This window comes from Agelaius phoeniceus, chromosome 2 (assembly GCF_051311805.1).
Source record: "Agelaius phoeniceus isolate bAgePho1 chromosome 2, bAgePho1.hap1, whole genome shotgun sequence".
NCBI lineage: Eukaryota > Metazoa > Chordata > Aves > Passeriformes > Icteridae > Agelaius > Agelaius phoeniceus.
The window spans coordinates 14588848-14613299 of NC_135266.1; the positions used below are offsets into that span (position 1 = coordinate 14588848).

General features: G+C 40.3%; 1 protein-coding gene across 19 annotated transcripts in view; it reads left to right on the forward strand.

The window, feature by feature from the left end:
* LOC129117519 (uncharacterized) overlaps positions 1-24452 on the forward strand; it is a 415270-nt gene that overhangs the window by 210883 nt on the left and 179935 nt on the right. For 2 of the 19 annotated variants that reach the window (XR_013180202.1, XR_013180189.1), the window contains one exon: positions 16165-17596. The exons of the other annotated variants lie outside the window; for them this stretch is intronic. The gene's annotated coding sequence lies outside the window, so the exon portion shown is untranslated. Of the gene's footprint in view, positions 1-16164; positions 17597-24452 lie in introns of those variants that run through there. 19 annotated transcript variants of the gene reach the window in all.

Here is a 24452-nt window from a genome sequence, read left to right on the forward strand (position 1 = left end):
GAATCCACATAACTTGAAGGCCTTGCCTGCACAAACTCTCAGCTGGGTCTAAAAAGTTGGAGTTCATCTGATGTCACCTCTAGCAAGATGCACGGAAAATGATTTTGTAATTGTACAGTTCCTACTTTGTCTTGACAGGGTAAAAAACCTCAAAAACCAGAAACCTGAATAAAACACAAAACCACTTTATTCTTTCCTCTTTTTCTTCATTTTCCTTGCCTCTTCCTTTTCCTTTAATTTTCCATTTCTTTTGTTCATTTCAGATGCAGGAAGCCTGTGGAGTATTTACAGTCTATTTATTAGCAAAAGTTATCCCCCATCTCACTAATACATTCAGTGAAGGCAAGTTTGCATCATTCCTGCCAAGGGATTTTATATTAGACAGAGGATAATGTTGAACTTTATAGATGTTGGTGATCATTTCCAGTGGGAATTTACTACATTGGCTTGATTTTGTGTTTCTGAGACTTTCATTACAGCTGTGCCAGGCTGTATATGGCAGTTCTGGAAAAGGAAAAGGCTCAGTGGGGATTTCAGTGTTCCCAGACTAATGGTTTTTGTTAACAAAAAATAAAAGCAAAGACAGCAATCAGGGATTAGTTTGGAGAGCTGCAAGGAGTCTAACAGGGAATACCCACAGTGGGGATGATTTGAGCTGGCTTGTTTCCCCCTCTGGAAATCCTGCTGCTGCCTGTGCTGCCTGGGAACACAGGCATGGATGGCAATGGGGCAGAGCTGGAGGCAGGCAGGGGGGGAGCAGGAGGGGAAAGCACTGCCAGCAGGGTCTGCACAAGGGTTAGGAACACCAGCCAAGGATAAATCTTAAAAGAGGTGTAAGTAAATCTTCCACCTTTAATTACTAATGTCTTGTGAAGGAGTTCTCCTAAAGGAAATATTCAGGTTGTCAAGTTTAAACAGAGGGACAGCTGGGCACTTTTTGGAGGCCAGTGGAGAAAAATCCTCATTGCCTATATTTTAGGAACCTGAGTCAAATGCCTGTTTTCCCAGATGTATGTACAACACTCTCCTTTTTAAACTTTAAAAAACACTGAATGGAAATTAGGTATGGCTGAAGGGGGCAGAAGTAATAAATTCTTCCCTTTGTAAGGAACTGCTTGGTACAAGTACTAACTGAGGAGAGAGTCCTAGGCCCATTCCAGGATTATAGCTTCTCTTGTTCACAGCCCACAATGACTCTTTGGTGTAAAACAGCCAGTTGAAGGGCCAGATGCCGATTTCTGTCTCTCAGGAATGTGCCCAGTCTTAACCATCCAGATGAACAAATCTATTAAATAAATGAGCAGAGAGGTTTTTTAAACCAGCTTTTTTACCCACAGGCCTCAGGAATTTAAAGTATTTTCCAGAATGAACCACTAAAAGTCAATTTTGTGCATTCCTAACATTTAAATTGTCTTTGTGATAACCATGGTGACCATTACAGCTAAAAACCCCTCAAGTGGGGAAAATGCACACTTGTTTTAAATTAAAAAATGGAAAATAGAATGGGAAAATGTGGTTGAAAGAGCCTAAAAATCTCACTGTTACTGCTCATGATCACTTTGGTGTTTAATGCAATCTTCATTCTTTCTTGGCTTTTATATAAGTATATATATAATATAGTCTTTCTTGGCTATATATTTCTGTGCATTCAAGCTAATTTTCTGCTAGTGTGTCAGAATAGCAAAGTAACTTTTGTAGTCTGCTTTCTTTAACTGAAAAAAATCCAGATATAGTTTAATAAAGAGGCTCCAGTTTCTGATCTGATTCGTGTGCAAGAGCCCAGGCTCTCAAGGCTACAGAATGAGATATGTGTAGTTCCACATGGCTTTCAAAGGGTGAGGGGGCAGACAGATGCCTACATATCCTTCAGTCCTAGCACAAAGAAAGTTCAAGTGGTTGTGAGGAGATTTATGCTTTAATGGAGTAGGTTTTAAAGGTATTTAGAGACCTGCCAGTGCAGGTACGCATTGATGAGTGTAAATCAAACCAGCCAACAGGCTAAGTACCTAACTTTTGTAATTTGTATGGAAGTTAGGTGCCTACCATACTGAGCCAAGTTAATAAATCTCCCTAGCTGCTACCTGTGCCTTGAGCTGTCCAACGTGTCTGTGTACTTAGACTTTCTGCCTTACACATTCATATAGCCTAGGAAAACAAGGCTGGATCATGACTGCAAACTCTAGCCATGCTGCACGCTATTCACCATGGAAATGACCAACAAAATTAGGGGCATTGTCACTGAAGTGAAAATATTTTGTATAGCTCTAGATGTAAGCTACCATTTCAGATTATTTTGGCAGCAATGACTCACTAGAAATCCATGCCAGTGGCTATGGATTGGTGAGGGATAAGCTCGGTTGTTCTGGCAAGACCTCATAAATACTGTTCTGCAAGAAGGAGTTTTTCTCCCCAGCAAGTCTTTTGACCACAGCTGGATGGGAAGAAATCAGAGCCAGTGCTTGGAGGAGAGACTACAATTTGTGCATCTCTGAGACCCCCAGGAGAAGCACTGGCAAAGGCTGGATGTAGGCAAAAAGAGAGAAGCAGAAGAGCTGAATTTAAATACTTTACCAGCAGGCTATTGTCTTTAAAATATTCATGGTTTTCTTTCATTAAAATTTTCCAACTTCTAATTAGAATTGGATGGGCAAGTTCTGTAAGAATGATTTTGGCATAAAAGCTGTTTCTCCATCAGCATGTTACCACATGGGGGTTGCATAAGTCTCCATTCTCTTGTGTGATGTGGGCTCACCAGGCTCAATAATAAGATCATTTGGCCTCTGAATAAGGCAGAGTACCATGAAGGAGAAAGACAGTTTGGGGCTGAATTGACATTTAACAAGTATCTGAGGAATATTAATAAACCAGAAATAATTTATTCTTTCTTTAAAATTCTCTGAAATCTCTGGAAATTCTTTGTCACCGCAAAACCTTTCAACACTCTTGATCATTTTTTCTCACTCTTTCTGTTCAACAGCAACCAAAGAAACTCTTTTCCCTGCAGTGTTAGAGACAGATTTGAATAACCCCTAGGATGGTAATTCTAATATTTTACAAACTCCTGAATCACTTCACTGAAGAAGACCCCTTCCCCACCCAGACCAAGTCCTGAAAGCCTGCCCTGTGCTGGGAGCTCTTCTGGTGCTCTGCAGAGGGAGAGCCCTGAGCAAGTGGCTCAGTGGCCCCAGCTGGGAACAGTCAATTCAGGCCCAACAATAGCATTGCTTTCCCTGCTTTCACTGCAAATGGAACCTAAGAATTTTGTTACCCAATAGCTGCATGAGGAAAATGTTGTTAACTGTTGTTTGGTTGACAAATCCCATAAAATGTAAAGCCATGAGAAGTGTGCCATAAATCCAGACACTGGGGTGAGAATATATGCCAGCTGAAGAAGCAACCTTTCATTTTTTATGTAGAACTTTAGCTTTTCAAAAATATTTGAATAGAAATCTTCTAGATAAACTTATTATATGATGATATTTTACCTGAAAAGACTAATTGCACATTCAGGATAATTGCATTCAGAGATGCAGAGCAATTTTATAAATGGTTTAAATATTTTTTTCAGGTAATGAAGAGGCTGAAAAAAAAATCACAAATTATTTTTATAAATTACAAGCATAAAAGAAGATAAATTGTATAATATATTCCCTAAAAATTCTTTCATGCTACCCAGCACTATATCTTCCTTTCCATTTGTCAGTGCTGATGAAAGTTATTGAATGGAAACCCCTTGCAAAAGCGTTTCACTGGAAATGAGATTAAGGCAAAGTCACCAAATGGAAATTGAAATAGACCCTCCTTTATATCTGTTTCTTTGCAGCACAATTACATTTCAGTAATTTTGTGTAGCATGTTTTTAATATATTGCTCATTTGAGGCCTGCTGAATAATTTCATGGGAAGAACTGTGTTGTTACTGGAAGAAATTTCTTGTCATTGCAAACAGCAGGGAAACACAGTTATTAAAAACTGATAAAATATTGGTATTTTTACTGCAAAATAACTAGTAGCTATTATTGGCACTGCTTGGAATTCATTTAATTTACTTTGTTTTCAATTAGGGTTGTGCATACAGAGAAGTTTGCTTAGGGTTTTGCTGCTAGCTGAACAGAAGCAGAGTGAGAGATACAGCACTTCAATGCAGTATTTATGGGAAAAACACCACACATTCCTGCTGGAGCTAGTAAAACTGCCAGTGGCTAAGGCTGCTTAGTATTTGCCATTAGCTCTATTTTCTTTGCTTTATCACTACACAGAACTGCTCAAGCTGAAATTTGCCATGCTTACCTCTGCCTGGGGTAGGGGTTTTTGAAATATTTCAACTGTAATTCCTCAGCTATTCCCAAGAATGAGTTTAGGAAGAATAAGTAAAATGTAAGTGGTTTCTGCTTCTCTTGGGCAGTGTGCTAAAGACAAGCAGAGGGCTAAAATTCAGAGTGTGCTGCCTGCAGGGAAACATTATTCATTACCCTCTGCCAGGAGAGCTCATGGTAACTGATCTGTGTCTCTGGAGACCACATCAGGATCTATAGGGTCTGGTGAGGATAGAGGTGCACCTCAGCAGACAGACAGACAGACAGACAGACAGACAGACAGACAGACAGAGGGTATGGACCCAGCTGCCACTGGAAATTCAGAATTACTTGGATAAAAGGGGCTGGCAGGAGAAGAGGAGGGAGACCAGGGAGACCTTCCCTTCCTCCCCCATATGCAATGACAGAGCAGTGGGGATCTCCATCTGTCCACCTTGTGTCTAGGGAAGTCACCAGTGTGGCTCCCTGGCCAAGGTGCCACATGGTGGCACTGGGTTCCCATGACCACTCAGGAGTGCTGTTAGAAGCAGAAAATTGCTTTAACAAGTCAACCTGAGCAAATGGTGTGGGTATCCCCAGCACAGTGATCTCAGCTGCTGCACAAACACAACCCAAGCCTGCAGTGCCCCAGGCAGGCGCTGCTTTCCTGGGGCTGGTGCCACAGCTCTTCACACCAGGGTGCCCATCCTTGGAGTGAGTCACTGGCCCTGGAAGTCATTGGTATTCAGATGTGCTCCTTTGCATCTTTCTTGAAAGCTGCTGCTGAAATTCCTGGCAAGACTCCCTTCAGCAGCAAGAAGTTGGTTCTGCCTGACCTCTGCTCCTGGCACAGGGCCTGTCTGGATGACACAGAGGTTGGAGGTCAGAGCATGCTGGCCTCTGCTCCTACCCATGGACCATTCCTTGGATGAGGTCCCAGTATGATGATGGTGGAGGCATTGTTATTCCTTCTCTGACCTTTTAACATAACCAGTGGTGGTATAAGGTAAATCTATGGAAAAGCATCCTCAGGTCTGGTTTCTCTGACCATCTTAAAGCAAGCACGTTCCTCTGTGTCACCGCTCTTTCCTTATCAGTGTTAAGGAAAAGTGAGGTAGTGAAGTGCTCAGGGAGGATCCAGAGAAAGTTCTTCCACTGCTTATTGCTACTGCTGGTCAAAGTGAGAGTTTTATATCTGTCTCCCAAGAAGCTGAGGGCTCCTACTTCTTTGAGAGATGGATAATGGAAGATGCTGCAGAAAGTCAACTCTGACGTGGCTAGGGATATGACCTGTTGCCACAGTTAGCTTGTTAAGCCCACTGCCTTTCAGAATAAATTTGTCAAGGTTGTGTTTGCACTGGAGTTGTTTGTAACCTTTCCAGGATGAAGAAAAAACCCATCAATTCAATCTACTAACAAATAGTTGTGTAAATCACTGGCAAGGCATGATCTGTTTCTTCTGTCTAATATTTTGTCCACTCCACCTGTAATGACCCTGGCCAATTTTCTTGTTGAACCAGGAGTCATCCAAATGATTAAAGTTCTCTTCATGTGACATCCTGGGACTTGGTGTCATTTCAAATCCATAAAAAATGCTTTGTTCCTTTGCAGCACAGCCAAGGAATGTTCTTAGAGAGTCTAAGAACTAATTCACATGTGCCTTTAATCACCTCTTCTTTTGAATTTAACTAATTTGAGCAAAAGATAGATCATACTACTTGTCCTCAGAGTTCAGGCTATTTCTACAATTAAAGATGATATTTCTGCAATTAAAATTGACTTTTAAATCTGGCCTAGTGTGTTTTTCATTTTCTCTTCATAATTTCCTGCTCTAAAGAATTTCCTTGTCTGTGAATGAAAAAAAGACCTGTGTGCAAAACTGAACAGTGGTTTCATCATTACCTTACTTTTACTTTCTTGGAACAAAAACCTCATTTCACATTGTTACCTTTTTTCCTACCCATTTCATTACTAAAACATAATTTCAAACTGATTTGCAAAATCATCCAGCCTTTATATTGCTGTTGTGGTGAATGTCAACCTATTGCAGGAGGTCTGTGCTCAGAAATATCTCAAGCTGGTCTAAGCTGAAGTCAGACAATTTTTCCCCAGCTGCATAGTATGTTACCAACCCACGTCCATTCTGTGACAGAGTCACAAGACTTGCCAGGGATTGTTGTCCTTATTTTAGGGTCTTCAGAGGGACCATGCTTTCTGCATCTCACCTCAGACCATCCTTTGTGACTTTGAGCATGGCAGTAAATGCCACATGAGCTATTCTGGATCTGGGCTGATCTGGCTGAGATTGAGGGCTTCCTTCTCAATGCCTGGCACCAAGAAGCCAAACCCCAGCCAGCACCTTTTTGCATCATCCTAACACCTGGACAGACATTTGTACCCATGTAGCTGAAATCCAGATGGATTTCTGGCTGATGGGGATGATTAAGTGTTGTCCCTATAGCATGGGTATAGATGAAAAAGAAATTATTTGTAATATCTTGGATAATAAGGCTAAATCCATCTGCCCACAACTGGTTGCAAAAGAATGGAGAGATTTAGCCATGACCCCTAGAATCATAGAACCAGCTTCTTGCATTACACAAATAAAATAGTTTGCTAATCATATGCTGATTCAAGTGATTTCTATTTGGTGCAATATTAGCATGATCCAGTAATTGCTAGAATTTCATTTATCTCAGTCTGCATCTGCATGTTCCACAGGTGGTAATCAGAGGTCTTTCTCTTTCTCTGTCCCATGGGAGACAGTGACCTTATCACTTCTTTCCTTGCTAAAATCCTGCTCTGTTCCCCAGGTACCAATTGCATTTCCTTTCAGATTTGTCTAATTGATGGATGGAATTAAACTAAATTCAGAGCAATTGCTCTCAACCTTTAAATAGCAGCTGGGTTGTGGCTTCTATTTCAGACTTGAAGAGGTGCCAGTGCTCCCAAAGGAAGGGCTGTGGTGCCAAAAGCCTGCCTGCCTTGCCCAAGGACTGGTTTTACTTTTTTCCCAGAAGCCTTGCCTTGCACACACACTCAGACAACTGGGGATACAACACTGCCCCTTTAGAGTTTCTACCATTCTAGATAAAATCTCTTTCACATTGATTCATACTAAGGAAAACACTTTCTGAAGACTGCAGTCTCCTGGATGCTCGCCAAAGCTGCCCGTGTCCCATCAGTATGCTGCAGCAAAATGTACAAGCTTCAAACAGGACTAATATATAAAGTCAACACAAATTGTTATATTAAGTTCATAGTGTCAGTTTAATTAATAAAAGAATAGCAACAGTTTAATATTAAAACTGTTTTATCAATTGTATGCTTTAAAATCATCCAATTTTATTTTATCAGTTGTATGCTTTAAAATCATACAGAAAGTGAGGTAGGATTTCACTCTGTGGTTTTGCAGCAATTTGGTTTAGATTAACCTGATAGCATAATATGTCCTTTAGAGCCAAGAAATGTATTTTTTGTACCACAGTAGCTGTACTGAAGATAATAGTGGGATGATACTTAAATAATCAAAATAATGAACTTTTTGAAATCATGCTATTTCACTGTATTGTGTGGAGTTCCCATTACAGACCCATGGATGCTTCCAGTATCTGAATCATAGAGGGAGGTATTGCCTTGAGAATATCAATTATCCATATGCAACAGTTATTATCAAGTTATTATCCAATTATCCAGAAGAAGCTTAAAATACTTAAGGAAAGGAGAAAAGTATATGGCATTCCAATACTGCTTGTTATGCACAGCGTTCAGATGTTTATCACTCACCCTTTAGTGTTGGGAAAGGAAACCAAGCCTCTCTTGGGCCCTCCTCTAAGTAAAGAGGTGTTTCCTTTTGGAAGATGCCTCCTCCAGGGTCAGGATTAGCTTCTGCCATAGTCCCTCAGTTTCATGATGTGATGAGGTTGTATCTCAGGGATTTTTTGGGGGAGGGAGGAAAGAATAAATATGTATTGTTACAATCAAGCATGGAGAGAACATAATTCCAGGAAGATTATAAAAACTCAGACACCTTAATAAGTCAATGTTGGAAACCTCCTTCAGTCAATACTGGACTTCAGAATTACAATTTAAAAGGCACACAAATTGGCTGCACCATTTAACTTTTTACTGAGGTACATCTGCTTTGAGATTGTAAAGTCAAAAGCAGAGCTGACTGTACTGTGTCTTTCACTTACTTGCCTTAAAAGGTTAAAAGGAACTCAGACTTTCATGTTGTGGGACTGTTTTAGAAGAAGTGTCACCTACACCAATTGAAAGATTCTGTCTATGCCCTTTGAGAGCACTTCTAATTATAGATACTGAGGTGTCCTTGAGCTTTGAAGCAAATGCTTTTATCCAGTTCAATATATTGTACATTGCAGATTACTGTTTTACTTTTCCATCCAAAAGAACATTTTCAGCTTTTGGTCACAGGTTAACTTTAATTACATTACCCCTTCTAGAGATGAAGGCTCTGCAAGCACCTAAAAAGGCATCATTCATTTACAAGTACACAAGCAAATAATTTTCTCCTTTTAATAGTGACTTTATTTCCAAGAAATGGGTTCTTATTTCCCAGTATTGTGTTCACTTGATCATGGGCTTCACGAGAACTCTTTGATCATGGTGATGGAGTTACTGTTTTGTACTTGCTGAATGGATTTTATCAATGCCTTGCCTTAAGAGGTCTTAGCTACATACTTCGTTGATGTGGTAGTTTAAGCAAACTCCTCATTGTCTTGGTTATTTTCTTTGTGTTTTGGAGTATGCAATTCTGTGATTGTGTAAATTGTCAGGAAGAAACACAAGTCCTAGGAAAATGAGCCAAATTCACACACATATAATAAAGAATTACTTAAACATAACTATAAAACAGGTTAAAAAGGTTTGTAAACCAAAATGATATTGGTCAGGCTTTCCAGCACAAATTATCTCCTTTCAGTCTGATCAGAAGAAGAAATCTTTAGACTAAGTAAGGTAGAGAACATTTGTTTACAGTTTAACTTAATTATGTTGTTCAGTTAAATAGTAACTGCTGAATTCCTGGAGCATATAGGTGGCCTCACAGTCTTGAGGACTGAAAATCTGATTTCACTCTTTGACTTCCACATAAAGCCATTAATCACTGCTCTTTGCTCTTACACCAGCAGCATCCCTCTGGACCCTGCAATGAAAATGAGCAGCAATAAGGCAGCAATTACCAACTCCCATGGGCTGACATAATTACTGACACAGACCAGCCACCAGCCACAAGTCACCAAAAGGCCACCAAAAGGCCACCAAAAGGTCAGGGCTGCAGAGCCAGGCCCCCAGGTGCTGCTGTGAGTGCTCTCTGCACAGCACTTGTGGCCCCACCTCGCTGGTGAAAAGGGACCTCCTTGCAGGGAGGATGTTCCTCTGAGGTGAGAAATTAAAATGCTTTTTCCAAGGGCTGTGGTAGTACCTGTACTGCTCTCTGCACATTCTCCTCGCCTGCATTCTTGGACCATCACAGCCACAATGATGCCATTGCCACTTATTTAACCTGTCAGAGTATTTTACTGAGTTCTTAAACTATCAGCCCAGGATACAGCAGTAAGCTGTGCTGATGGGGTTTATTGTTCATGAAATAAGCCTTCCCAATTCTAATGTGCTTGTCAGTGCAATCTCCAAGAAAAGATACCAAGATTTTAAATTAAGAAACACAGAATTCCTCAGGATATTTTACCTTATCTATAAGTTCCAGAGGGATGTCATTTTTGCATAGTTCCCTTTTGGAATGCAAGTTACTTTTAAACTGGATTTTTAGCATTTTTGAAAAATCCCAGACACTTAGCAATAGAACTACACAAAGCCTTATTTGCAGGTCACTTTTTTTAGTTGTTGGGAGATTATATTCAATGAATAAATTGAAACAACTCAAACATTACAGAAGTTATCAGGAACAAGAGTGTGTTGTACAAGAGCATTTTAGGGATGACATAACAAGATAGGCTCTCTGTTAGCTGCTCTGGCAAATCTCCTAAAGTCATTAAGCACGTACAGTAAAGTGTGGTGCAGAACACCAAAGGCAGGTTATCACACATTCTCTGCTTGATCACAGATTAAATTGAATGTGAAGAAGAAAATTCAGACAAAGAAAGTTCCTTTGTGTTTCCCCAAGAAAGTAACTCATCTGAATTCTGGTGGAACTACCCCTTTCAGAATAAATTAATACCACAGGTTTCAAAATTTCCTAAATTATTGGAGTGATTATATATTCCACATGCAATAATTCTGCAGAGGTACAGGTTTCATCTTGTGTGGCCACCAAACACTCAAGTCTGTTACAAAAGCATAGCAACATGCAAACGAGAAATTTCAGTTTCATATCAGATAGCATATACTGGATATGCACAGTGCTTAAAAAATTGCATCATCGCAACATCTGTACCTGGAGCAGTTAATTTTGATTTTGTTACTCATTTATAGGAGAGAATGCCACCATATCACTGACATAGTGCAAAATCAAGTTCCCCTTCTCAAATATTTCAGTGGGTTTCCCTGGCTGCCATTGTGTTCTATTGCCCTGGACATTCAGATTGAGTGCCATTACTGTGATTTAAGTTAATAATAATGTGAACTGAAAATCTTTTAGGCTTTTGCCCATCTCTGATCTATGTTTTTCCTAAAATTAGTATTAGGAGCCATTTATCTGGAACTAGTTTCTCATAATTTTCTTAAAGAGAAAGCAAGTAAAATATCCCAAAGACTGAAAACCAGAGAAAGGAACAAGCTGATACATAACTTATGCTGCCATTTTTTTAGAGAGAAAATACAGTGTCATATTTTCATGCTCACTTTTCTTTGTTGCTGAATATCACACAAGCCAAGGAATACTTACCCAGGATCTCCTAACTGATATTGCTGATCACAAAACCATAGAGGTATTTAGCTTGGAAAAGTTTTTTAAGACCATCAAGTCCAACTGTTAACCCAGCACTGCCCAGTCCACCACTAAATGATAAAAAACCAGTCCACTAAACCATATAAATGTGGATCACAAGATCTCAACACAAGACATTAAAAGCCCTTTTGAATTTGAGAACAGACTAAATTGTCCGTAAAAGCAACCAAGAAAACCTGTCATCTAAATTGAACTATGCTAATGTGTTCTCATGGATTTGACAAGAACAAATGCACCATCATGGAAGCGTCAGACACTGCTGTCTCTAGGTTATTGAGATTTCTTTCCATCTAAACAGCCCTAACTTTTTCCTCTCATATACACAAGGAATCCAGCATAAACCTGGAATTTTCTCCATTCTGTGACAGTCTCCCTTGATAATTAAATGGCAGAAATTTGAAATGAAAAGGAAAATTGAAGCTGACAAATATGTTGAAAGAGAGATATGTAATCATCTCAAGATAATATCATGCCACTTTACATCCTGCAACCTTTTAATAGATATTGTTATTCTAGAAATCATACCCATTATTTTTCAAAACCTGCTAAAAATTTTAGGCATCTTATTAAGAAGCAGTAGAAATCATAAAATGGTAGAAGGGCAGAAACTTGTACAAAAATGGAAGTACTTTCTTCAGGATTTCACACAATGGAAATGTCTCTCCAGTTCCAGCAATTTTCCTTGCTATACATTACCATATTGCACATCTGGGGACTTTTTTTCAGCACTCCTTTCATTTTGTTATATTGAGAAATATGTCTGCATGAAGAGGAACGTGGACTAGGGACACCCTTGGAATGATATTTTTAGTAGGGCTGAAGTATGAGGCAGTTTGTGAATGATATCTATAGATGATGTAGAAAGAATTCAAGTAACAAGACTAGGAATGACATTGTGAGGAGCACTGAAGCAAAGAAATTGCATTTATAAGTATCCTCACTACCTGGATTTCATTTGGCATAGTCCCTTTACGTACAGTATAGATACATCCTACTGGATCTTTTACAGAACAAACTTTGCTGAGTTCTCTGCAGTTCAGACTAGATTTCCATTCTCATTAACTACTTTCACATTTCATTTTGAGATCACAGGTTAAATAATTTCTTGGAATTTCTTAATTAAGAATAAATGTAATTAAGAATAAATGTCCTTTCTGAGTATGTTCTGCCAAATTTCCAAAGAGACTGGGGCAATTCTCAGAGGCAAATTGGTACTTTACACACATACTGACTTCACAAACAGGACTGCTAAGAAATTGAGTCCAGTAATTATTGATTCTAGACTTTGACTTAACAACCTGTTGCCAAAATCTGCCTTTCCTGCTGCAGGGGAGGGGCTTCAGCATGCCCAGCCTCTCCAGCACAACCCAGTTTCTGTGTCAGGGAGGAAGTGGCAGGAGCCATGTGGCACCTACAGACGTGAGTGCGCCTGTACCTGTGCTCTGCAAGTAGAGGTGTACTCACATCTTCTCCTCTGTCACTGCACTGGGGCAGGGGAATTATCTGACTTCCACAGCCTGGCATTTTGTCTCCACAAGAATGAAATGCTGGTATACAAGACATCTGGAGTTCTCTGTCTGGCTGCTTGAGATCTCAGTTTGATTCCCACATGGTCAAAGATTGCCCTGTGTTGTGCCAGGCAACAGATGAGCATTCTCTACACATTTGGGGAACTCTTTGCAAATAAAATAACTGAGGAAATATTTAACACCGATTTTCAAGACTGTAAATAATTGGTTAGGTTTCCTCTCTCTTTTTCCCCCTCCCCCTTCTTCTTTCTCCACTTCTTGTTCTTGTACTCCTTGGACTACCTCTTCTCCTTCTTCTCCTTCTCCTTCTTCTCCTTCTCCTCCTTCTCCTCCTTCTTCTCCTTCTTCTCCTCCTTCTTCTCTTTCTTGTCTTTCTCCTTCTTCTCCTCTTCTCCCTCCCCACCCTCCCTTAATATTTTTCTTTTTCTCTTTATTTTCCACATGGTATATTTTTGGAATAGACTTTTCCACTTTTTATTCTGGTCCATAACAAGACTGATGAGTCACTGAAGCTATCAATGAAATTTTTCCAGCCACCCTCACTCTGCACACACTGCACTCTTGGAGTAATGGTCTTGATGACCTCTGGAGGCCAAAATGAGAAACTTCTGAAATTTTTACCATGTGTTTCTGGAAGGAAATAGTAGACCCAGTGCTCTCCACTGCCATTAATATCTCATTATAGATGAGTTTCAATATATAGAAACTGAGGATGAAGATGACGATGGAGAAACTGTTTTATAAAAGACCAAATGTGCCTCATATAGACAAAAAGACAGCATTTGTGGCTCTGCAAAATTGTACATTGAACATGCTGTGGGACATTTTGAAACAGCATGAAATTAAGTATGATTTTTCAGGTTTTCTCATGCTCTTTCAGGCTACAGAGATTCAAGCAAATTCACAAGCTCTCTTTTCCAAGTGTGATCTCTTACCATTATACTCATCTTATTTGGCTTTCAGACAAACCTCTGTTTTAATAATTTCTTTGCTAGAGAGAGGTTCAGAATACTATAAACATGAGATGCAGTCTGGTTCCCCTTTCCTTAAAGACTGTGGAAATAAGTTATAATTGATGACATATGATAAACTGCAGAAGATGAACTGAAATTTTGAAAAAAGAAATTTCACATCCCTAGTTATTCAGATAAAACTTTGATTGAGCTAAATAGATACTTAAATTCTATTGAAACATTGAGAACTTAACCACCCACATAAAATCATAACCATGTTTAAGATCTTTACAAAATCAAAATTATACTGGTATTTACCAAAGATGGAGTAATTACCAGTATCATCTCTATAATTTACATGTTTTAAATGTCCTCTAATACTTTCAGCATTTATCCTTGTGATGCTTGCCTTTTGTCTTGCCAGGTTTTAGTATTTAAGATTAGAGTAGAACCTTTAAACAAGCAGCCTGATGATCTGCATGAAAAAGCTTAATATTGGTCCCATTATCCTTGCCTAGAGACCAATTTCTCCTGGCTAACTGAAGCAGAGCTTCCAGAAAGCCACTTAATCCTGGCTTGTGGTTATCAAATTTATTCCTCTAATGTCTTTCTCCAGTGGTCAAGGCCTGTCATTTTTGAAGTGTGCTTTATTTCTCACCTGGCTGTGGATGACCTCAATATTCAACCACTGCCTCTCCATGTGCTGGTCTTTGCTAAAACTGAATCCTTATGCATCTTTGTCCAGCAAGGCAATCAACTCATGTGATTTCCCAGTCCTTTCTTTGACAGGGTAGACTCCTTAGTTTTTCGCTGTGAGAAATTTAAATAAATTTTAAATAAATTTAATTTTATTTAATTTCACATAATAATTTTCAATCATTTAAATAACTTTTGTGATCCCAAATAGTTTTAATTTTCTTTAAAATGTAGGTACCAGAATTTTTACCTTCTGTAGTAATACTCAGCTTCTCATTTAAGATACTTACATCTTTTAGAAGTGCTTTGTGCTGAGACAGAATTTCTTAGTCTCCTTGCATGACCTGCACCCCATGTTCGAACACACACAGAATCTTTTCAGCTCTGTTATAATGATTTGGACTCAACCTGTGGTCTGGACCCAACTTGTGATCTCTTGTGAGCATTCTCTGTTGGTGCTCTGCCCTTGTTGCTGTAGACATCCTTAGATAAATTCCTGCATATTGGCTTAAACCAAATTGTATTAGGAATGATTTTATATTTATTTCTAGAACACAAATAGAAATGATGAAGAGGATCACTTGGCACTAATTTTGGTGAGAATCATTTAAGAGATGCCCTCATGGATTGCCCTTTGAGATCTTAAAAGAGTTTAGTGTAAGGTCATTGATATCAAAAAGTGCCAGTTCCTCAGCCGGGATGTGTGTGTATGTGTGTGTGATAATAATAAATAAAAATACATCCATTAGATCTATAATGCATATATATAGTACAGCAATCAGACAGGAGGTAAACACTCTGAACAAAGAAATCAGGCTTGTTTTGCCAAGTCTTGTGCGGTCAGATTGTGTTGAGTGGCTTTCATTGAACTGATAATTATTAGTTCATTTTTATATTTGAGGTTGAAGTTAGAATGGCTGTGTTCTTCAGATGCCCACAACAAGCTGCTGATCAGATCTGAACATTTACTGTGTGGAATTTTGTTAAGCACTCTGAGTTAACAGTACCAAAGGAGATGCATCAGTCACACATCTCCCTGCCTGGCTCTTTTATGCTGATGCTTACTCAGGCCAGATAGTTTAAAAATTGCAGGCAGTTGGAAATAGCATCTTATTTTTCAGTGTCTTTTGAATAATAAACATATCTTGTGTCTTCATGAATCTTTTGTTTCGTTCCAAACAAAAAACTTACTATTAGTTATTGAAACTCTGCTATTTTCCTTCATTACTAGCTGTGCTATCATTCTTCTTCATGACTAGTATATTTAGTATACTAAGAATTATTTTTCTCCTAGTACAGTTTTTTTTAATTCTATATCACTATTCACACTGATGCCCAGTTGTAGTTTTTCCAAAGTTCTCACCTGCTGATCTCTGTTCCACTTTTCTGTGCTCCAAAAGCTTACCCTGAGTTTGCACTGACTGCTGTCTATTCCTCCCATTTCTCTTTGCAATATTTGTTACTCAACTTATCACCTTCATTCTGCTAGTGGACTAAAAGGAGCTTTTAGAAAAATATTACATCTTTTCAACTGTACATCCATGGCTTTTTAGTCATCTCATATAAGTTTCTAAAGAGTGCTCTGAGGAGCCAGAAAAAAGATTGCCAGTCAGAAAAGAATCGCTTCTCATAATTTCCCTCAGCTTGACAAAACTAACCCTTATTCTCTGTTTTCCCACACTGAATGTAATCAGATTGTGATCGCTGATCTCCAGGCTTTGCCTGCTTCCTCTCCAGTGACTAAATTTTCTTTTTTCTTTTTTAAAGCCAGCACAACAATGCCTGCTACAGAATTGCTTTTTGTTGGACGTATTGTTGCTGTGAGTATGTACCATCTTCTGCTTCAGGACAGTTGTGTTTTACTATAGTCTCTCTGGGAGAGACCTACAAACTCACCAACATTTTTTCCCATCTTTGCATTGGGAACGAGTGCTCAGATAGGGAGCTGTGCTGCTCTCCTGCTGGGAATCCTGCAGCAGCCACCCCTGCCTGTCTCCCCATCTCCATTTCCCTCCTAAGTTTTGTCTGATGTGCATCAGATGCTGTGATTGCACATTTCCCTCAGCTGTGCATTACCAGAGCGGTTCCAGGGCTGTAACTCTGTGTGCTGGGTGGGTCAGGAGGCACAGAGAAGCAGGCAGGGATGGGATCCCCAGCTTGGCAAGCCAGGGTCCCATGGGCTGGGGGAGAACACAGCTGAAATCTGATCTCCCCTCAACATACAGCAGCACAGAACTATTGCCACTGCTGCAAAGTCCAATTTTGGGCTTACAACAGCTGGATATCCCAGCATTTTCAGAAGTTCTCAGCAGAGTCTGGTTTGAACTATCTCCCATGGGCAGCAAGGTAAGGAAGAAAACCTCTTCTAACCAGAGAGTATGATAGTAAATGGCCTCAAGTTGCTCCAGGGGAGAAAAATATTGGATATCAGGAAAAATTTCTTCATCAAAATTGTCAAGCACTGGAACAGGCTGCCCAGGGAAGTGGTAGAATCACCATCCCTGGAGGTAGTTAAAAGACATGCAGATGTGGTGTTTAGGGACAGGGCTTAATGGTGCACGTGGCAGTGCTGTATTAACAGTCCTACTTGATGGTCTTTGAGTTCTTTAATACTTCTAAATGTACTTTAATACTTCTAACTTACTTTAACAGAGGAAGTAAACATACAACCACTTCTTGGATATCTAGGGATACGAATATGACTTCTAAATGATTCCATGATTCTATGAAATGGTTCATGTCTTGCTGCCTCCTGTGGGTATACCAGAAAATCTGCACAAGCTTAGTGTCAAACATCCATCACACTTAATGAGTCATTTTGAATTTCAAAACTATTTACACATGGGGAATGAAACCAGAGGAAAAGGGGAGTAGAAAAATGCTGCAAATTTTTGAATAGAAGCACCATAAGGGCATTTCTTCACAGCACTGCAAGAATCTACTCTTACAAACCTTTTTGAAAGCTCTACCACTTCGGTTTGAAACAACATAGTGTGGGATTTTTTCTCTGATGCTCACTCATTTTTAATTACCTTTTGCTCCCTAATAAATTTAGAACACTTAAATTGAAAATAGCTATGATCCACAGCCCCCACTCATTATCAGAAATCTGTATGCAGTTGCACCCAGTGTTTCAGTTTGCATATCTTATTTGTGACGTTATTAAAGCTGCTTGCATAATAAAATTAAATGCAGTTTACATTTAGTGATGTGTCTGTTCACTTGCCTGTAATCAAACTGACAGCTTTTTCTTTAAACAGTCAATCAAGTCTCTGGTTCTTTCTGGCTCTGTTTATTTGATTGGAGTTGAGATGTCATAAAACAGAATGGAATATTTTACAAGTTCTGATTACATGCTTTGACTTTTTTAGGACTGCAATTTCTTTCATTCATAAAAAAGAATCTTTGAATTATTAAAAAAAAAAAGCCCTGATTTTCATTTCACAGTTGATGCTACAGTTACAAAACCACAGTCTGAATTGTAAATGTTTTTTCTCAGTCAAAACTAGCTAAAAAGCCTACACATTAAGATCTTAATTGATTAGATTATAGCAACAATTTCACGGATAAAGCATAGTTTTTCCAGGCTATATCCTCTGAATAGAGTTTTATTTAAAGATAAGGCAAAATGATTCTGTTACAGAACAGAATTTAGGAACTGAATGATACATCTGCAGCTGCAATAGTAGGTTATTTGAAATAAAAAAATATTGCCTAGAATTTTTTATTACTCAGAAATTAGGTAAATATCCTTAATATGCCTTAGTGAGGCCACATTAGCTGTCACCAATCACCTTCATAATTTTGATGTGCCTTAGCATAGTTTCCAGTCAGATTAGCTCCATGATCTTGCCAGGCACAGAGGTAAGACTGACCAGCCTGTAGTTACCCAGATCTTCCCTTTCTCCCTTTTTAAAAATGGGGTCATGTTTCCCTTTTTCCAGTCAGTGGGAGCTTCACTGAACTGCCATGACTTGTCAAATGTGGTTTACAGTGCCTCAGCAACTTCATCCACCAGCTTCCTCAGGACCCTGTGTGTGCATCTCACCAGGTCCCATGGACTTGTGCACCTTCAGCTTCCTGTGATGGTCTCAAGTCTGATCTCCAATGGTGGGTGGCTTTTCATTCTCCCCATCACTGCCTCTGCTTTCTGTCACTCAAGTGGTGTGACTGAAGAGCTTATTGGTGAGGAAAGAGGTAAAGGGGTCATTAAGAACCTCAGTTTTCCCCACAGGAGTGTTTCTCTCTCGAGATCCATTGCTTTATTACTACTGTACTATACTATACTATACTATACTATACTATACTATACTATACTATACTATACTATACTATACTATACTATACTAAGAAAAACCCATCGCCCTTGCCAGACAGTCATGATACACATGTGGATCCAATTGGTCAATGAATCCAAAACCATCACCTGAGCCCAGTTAAGAAACCACCCTTTGGTAAACAATCTCCATAACACATTCCACAACAACCGGTGCACCAAGTGGAGATAATTGTTTTCTCTGAGTTTTCTCACAGCTTCCTAGGAAAATCCTGGGAGAGAATTATGTCTCTTTCTGTTCAGAAGATATGTGATTACCACAAGGGCCCACATTCCCTATCTTCCTTTTATCACTGATGTACATATAGAAGCTTTTCTTGTTGTCCCTGACATCCCTTGGCAATTTAATTCTATCAGGGCTTTAGCTTTCCTAGCCTGATCCCTGGCAGCTTGGAGAATTTCTCTGTATCCCTCCCATGCTACCTGTCCTTGCTTCCACCCTCTGTAGGCTTCATTTCTGTGTTGAGTTTGTCCAGGTGTTCCTTGTTCATCCACACAGGCCTCCTGGCATTTTTGCCTGTGTTCCCCTGTTGGGATGCATTGCTCCTGAGCTTGGAAGAGGTGATCTTTGAACATTAGCCAGCTTCCTAGGGCTCCTCTTCCCCTCAGGGTTGGTACTTCACCAAGCAGATCCCTGAGGAGGCCAAAATCTGCTCTCCTGAAGTCCAGGGCACTGAGCTGGCTGTGCACCCTCCTCACTGCCCTAAGGCTCTCAAACTCCACCATTCCCTGGTCACTGAGCCCAGGCTTCCCCTGAGCCTCACGTTCCTCACCAGCCCCTCACTGTGAGAGCAAGGTCCAGCAGAGCACAGCACCTCTCCTCAGTGACCTCAGTCACCTGGAGAAGGAATTTATCATCAGTGCATTCCAGGAACCTCCTGGATTGTCTGTGCCCTGCTGTGCTGTGCTTCCAACAGATATGGGGGTGGTTGAAGTGCCCCTTGGGGACCAGGGCTTGTGAATGGGAGGCTGCTCCTACCTGTCTATTGAGGGCTTCATCTCTTCTCCTACGAGAACAGATGTTCTGATTGGAACAGATGTTCTGCTCCGTTCTCCTGTGTTTTGTTCAGAACCCTGGTATGGCAGCCTGTCACAGATGTCCATTACAGTGTTACCTGTCCCTGTCCCTGCCCTCCCTTCAGTCCTGACCCTGAGCTCTCAGTCAGCTCCTCATCCACCTGCAGGCAGAGCTCCTTGTACTGCAGCTGCTCATTTACACAGATGGAGACACCTCCTCCTGGTCCCCCTGCCTGTGCTTCCTAAAATGCCTGCATCCTTCCATTTGATCACTCCCATCCCAGGATCCATCCCACCACAGCTCTGTGATGCCAGCAGGATCACAGCCTTGCAGAGCTGTGCATAACTCACCTTGTCTTGTTTATCCCCCGTGTTTTGTGCATTTGCACAGAGACAAGACAGAGCTCAACAGGGCAGCAAGGCTGATGAAGGGTCTGGAGAGTGAGTCATGAGAGGAGTGGCTGAGGGAGCTGGGGGGGTTAAACCTGGAGAAAGGGAAGCTCAGGGGGGACTTTATCACTCTCTAAATCTCTGTCAAAGGACATTGTGGCAAGGCATTCTCCCAGGCAGCCTTTTACAGGAGAAGAGGAAATGGCCACAAGCTGCAGCAGGGGATGTTCAGGGAGACATCAGGAAGAATTACTTCCCTGAAAGAGTGGTTAAACATTAGAAAGGGCTACTCAAGGTAATGGTGGAGCCACCGTCCCTGGAAGTGTTCAAGAGATGACTGGATGTAGCACTTGGTGCAATGGTTTAGTTGATCAGGTGGTGTTTGGTCAAAGGCTGGAACTCAGTCATTTGGGGTCTTTTCCAATGTTAATGATTTTATGCTTCCATGATTCTCACTGAAGGTGACTTGCTGGCTGGAGTGGCTGCAATTCCTCAGTGCTGGCATTCAGGTGCTCTCCTGATGACCTGTCAATCCTCTCCAGGCTCTGGGCATTGCTTGCTGGCCCTGGTATCAAACTGGTATGACTGGGATGGGCTGAGGCTGCTTCTCCCCGGCTGCTGTGGTTTAAGCCTCTTCCCCAGAGCAGCAAGCCTGTGACCAAAGATCTTCCCCTGCTCTGACAGATGGGCCCTATCACTCCTCAGGCTTCTCAAGGAGAGTCCCATTATCCATGCAGCCAAATCCCTGGTTCTGGCACCAGTCCTGTAACCATTTGTTGATTTGCTAGATTTGACTGGCCCTTTCAAACCCCTTCCATCTGACTTTTGGGAGGATAGATGAAAAAGCTATCTGTGTTCCACATGTCCTCACCACTGCTCACAAGGCTCTGTAATCCTTGATGCTCTTCAAACATTTTATTTCAGATCAATCTTCAGTTTCAATTTGTAATATTTGGCAGACTGTGTGAGCATCAGACATGGCAATATTTCTATTCTTTTCATCTTACCCTTTGATCTTTTCATATATTATACACAGATACTTAATGGTCTTACTGCTACAGGCCTCATGGGATTCTACATTCAAAATACCTCTCTGGAACATGTATTCAAAATAACTATTTGAAATACTTGTGAAAGCACTATGCTTAAATTCACTTTTTGTATATAACCTGATATAACCACAAAAAAACACCTAGGGCAAGTTTTTCAGTTCTGTTTTTCAGGTTTTTTTTGGAGTATCACTATATTGTAGTCTCAGGGGACCCAGTTTCAAGAAGTAATAGATATTTTTAAGATATCATTGTCTGAGGATGAAAAATCTAGATTGCAGAATTACTGAGATATGACTTCTAATGATCCAAACCAATTATATATCATACACATATTGGGAATACATGTAATTTATAAATCTCTTCAAACACACTTTAACTGCATGACACCAACTTTGAAAAAATTTATAGCATTAGTTTAGGATATCCTTTCTTCATGAACAGTTAAAATGGTACATATTACTAAAAGTGATGATGACCCTACTAGTATGTATTTTCCTATATTTATGGGTATATGATCTGAAAAAGCATTATCTTGAAGCAGTCTTCCACAGGGAAGACAAGATGAGGCAAGCAAATGTAAGAAGTATAAATCAGAATTGCATTCTTTACTTCAAAGTCTAATTGATTGAGTTTTTATGATGGGATTAATTCTCTATTTTGAAGCTTTAGTTTTAGTTTATATTTCCAAATACTTAACATGACTAAAAATTACCAATAATAAAGGGAATATTCTGTTATCTGGAAAAAAAAAAAAGAAAAAAAACCCCTGCTGTAATAATCCCAAGAGATGGAGACTAAAGTCCTTCTTATCTAACTTCAGCTATCTAAAAGGGAGGCACCTGGGCTAAACCAGCTCTGCTCCCTGCTTAGCCAGGGAGATGGACATCCCTCAGGCAGTAACCAGCTTCAGGGTCCCCCTGAGCACAGTTTGGTCCGTTTTCTCACAGTTTTCTCTCCTAGCAGATGTGAGGACAGTCCAAGTAACTACACAGAGCTCAGATATGAATTTTGCAGGACTACATTTATATAAGAGAATTCTGACCCAGACATAAAGACTGGTTGATTATTGTACTATTAATTAACTGTAACTACAGTTTTAGCAGCTGCATAATAGTGAAAGTTTTCTGAATATCTCATTGAGTATAATTAAACTCTACATTGTGAATATAACTTATTAGGAAGCCAATGTGAAATTTCAAGCCTGAAGGAACTCTTATCCCCGGCCCAAGTGTGGTGAATTCTAATAATTCTTCCACATTTTAGTACACTGAAGAAACTAAAACTAATTTGCTGTCTACTTGCTTTCTGCACTCTGTGAATACAACTCATAAATGAATTGACAGCAAACATTAAAGGAGTTCTATCTAAATTATTAGAGTCAAATCATTATGATCTATAGGCAAAAAAAGATTGAAACTTAGAAAGTCAAGAGGAATCCTAACCCTATTAGAAAAGAAAAATAATTGCAAAGAATAGAATAAGCATTTCTGGATGTATCAGCAGTCTTTCAAACTTTTTTTGAGAAATCTTGATAGAGTTTTTGAATGTGTGGGAAAATTAAATCATATACCAGTCCAGTTCAGTGACTGAAGTACATTTCATTAGCTCTCCAGCCATTTACGAGATTGTTTAGCTGCTACAAACAAAATCTAACAATTTAATTTATGAAGCTCCTGTTTATGGAAATGAAAAACAATAAAAAATTATTTGGTCTAGTTTTTTTTATATCCATCTTCTCGGTGCCACCAGGGAGGGAGACATGGGTGGATGGAGGCTGACCATGCAGAGGCACCAGCTCAGTACAGAGCCTAGCAGGGCAGCTCAGTGCTGCTCACAGGCCCGGAGACCCTCATCCCCTGAGCTTTGCTTTGGGCTCCCCCAAGGCCAGGCAGGTCAGCAGGCAAAGCTGGGGACAGCCACAGTGCTTTGCTTTCCTGGATTTAAGCTGGGTTTTCACCAAACACAAATAATGCTCTTGCCTCTCAGTTATTAGGGCACTGTAAAAGCATTTGGTGTTTCCCCTTGCAGTGCTTGTGCTTTAACTGCAAATAACTGACAGCAGCAATTTTGTTCCTCAGCACAGCTGTAACTTGATAGAGGGTCCCTTGGACTGGTATGTCATTGCTGCTGCCTGCACATTGCAGAGAGAGGCCTTTAATGGATGTTTCATGGCAGTTTGATTTTAGCTGAGCTTTTTTCTGGTTCTCTTATGAAGGCTGCTGAGAGTGGCTGTCTAAAACCCTTAGGAACTTTGCAGCTACTCTGCAGTGGAGCCATAGTTTCAATGCTTTACATGCCAGGGACTTACATAAGCACAGAAGAAAAATGGGAGATCCACTCCTCTCCAAAACAAGAGTAACCCTGAACACAACCTCTTTGCAACAGGGTTTCCCAAGCCTTGGAAAACAATGTAATTCAAAGCTGCCAGCCAGCTTTTCCCAATCACAAAGTTACCTGCTAATTCTCAGATTTGGAAAGTATTTGCTCCAGATCTAAGGCAGCCCTTCACCATGTCCCAACAGGTGGCATACTTGGCATGGGCTCCAGTACACAGGATAAAATTATATCCTCTGACCAGTCATCTTCTGGTTTACAGCCCTGCTCTTCCATCCCCTGTGCTCCCCCTCAGCTGCATTTCCAGCATGCTGAGTAACTGGGCTGCTTTACTTTAGAAAGGGGGTCCCCAAAAAGCAAAACTCTCATCAGCAAGTGCTGAAAATATTTCGTATACAGGGATGGCTTCGTTGCAATTGTGGTTTGGATACAACTGCTTGAATCTGCTGACCAACTGCTAGGAAAGGGCTTATCAAATTAAAAGAATTACTGTTTTCTCCCTGTCTAAGATTACTTTCTACTCTACTCCCCAAAGAATGTACATTTCAATGGTGTTATTGGAGTGTACTATTGAGTTGTTGGTGAGCCACAGCTGCTGTTTCAGTGCACCTGTTTCATGCAGAGAGGTGTTATTTGAGAACTGCAGAACAAGTGATTTGTTTGCTTCTGCTGTTGGTGCTGGCTGTTGCACTGGGGTCAGTGTCACTGTGAGTCTCACAAAATGTGTGAGTTCACTTTTGCTTCATGAGCAAAGACTTCCATTCCTGCCAGTGTGAAGCACAGAGAGGCTCTGGGCACCCTGCTGCTCCTGCATCACACCCTGGACAGCTCTGTCCTAGCAGCAAGTCCCCTTGTTCAGGAGCATGAGGCCTGGGATTGTCTTTCCCATCAGATTCAACTACAATTTGTCCAAATAAAAATTGCTT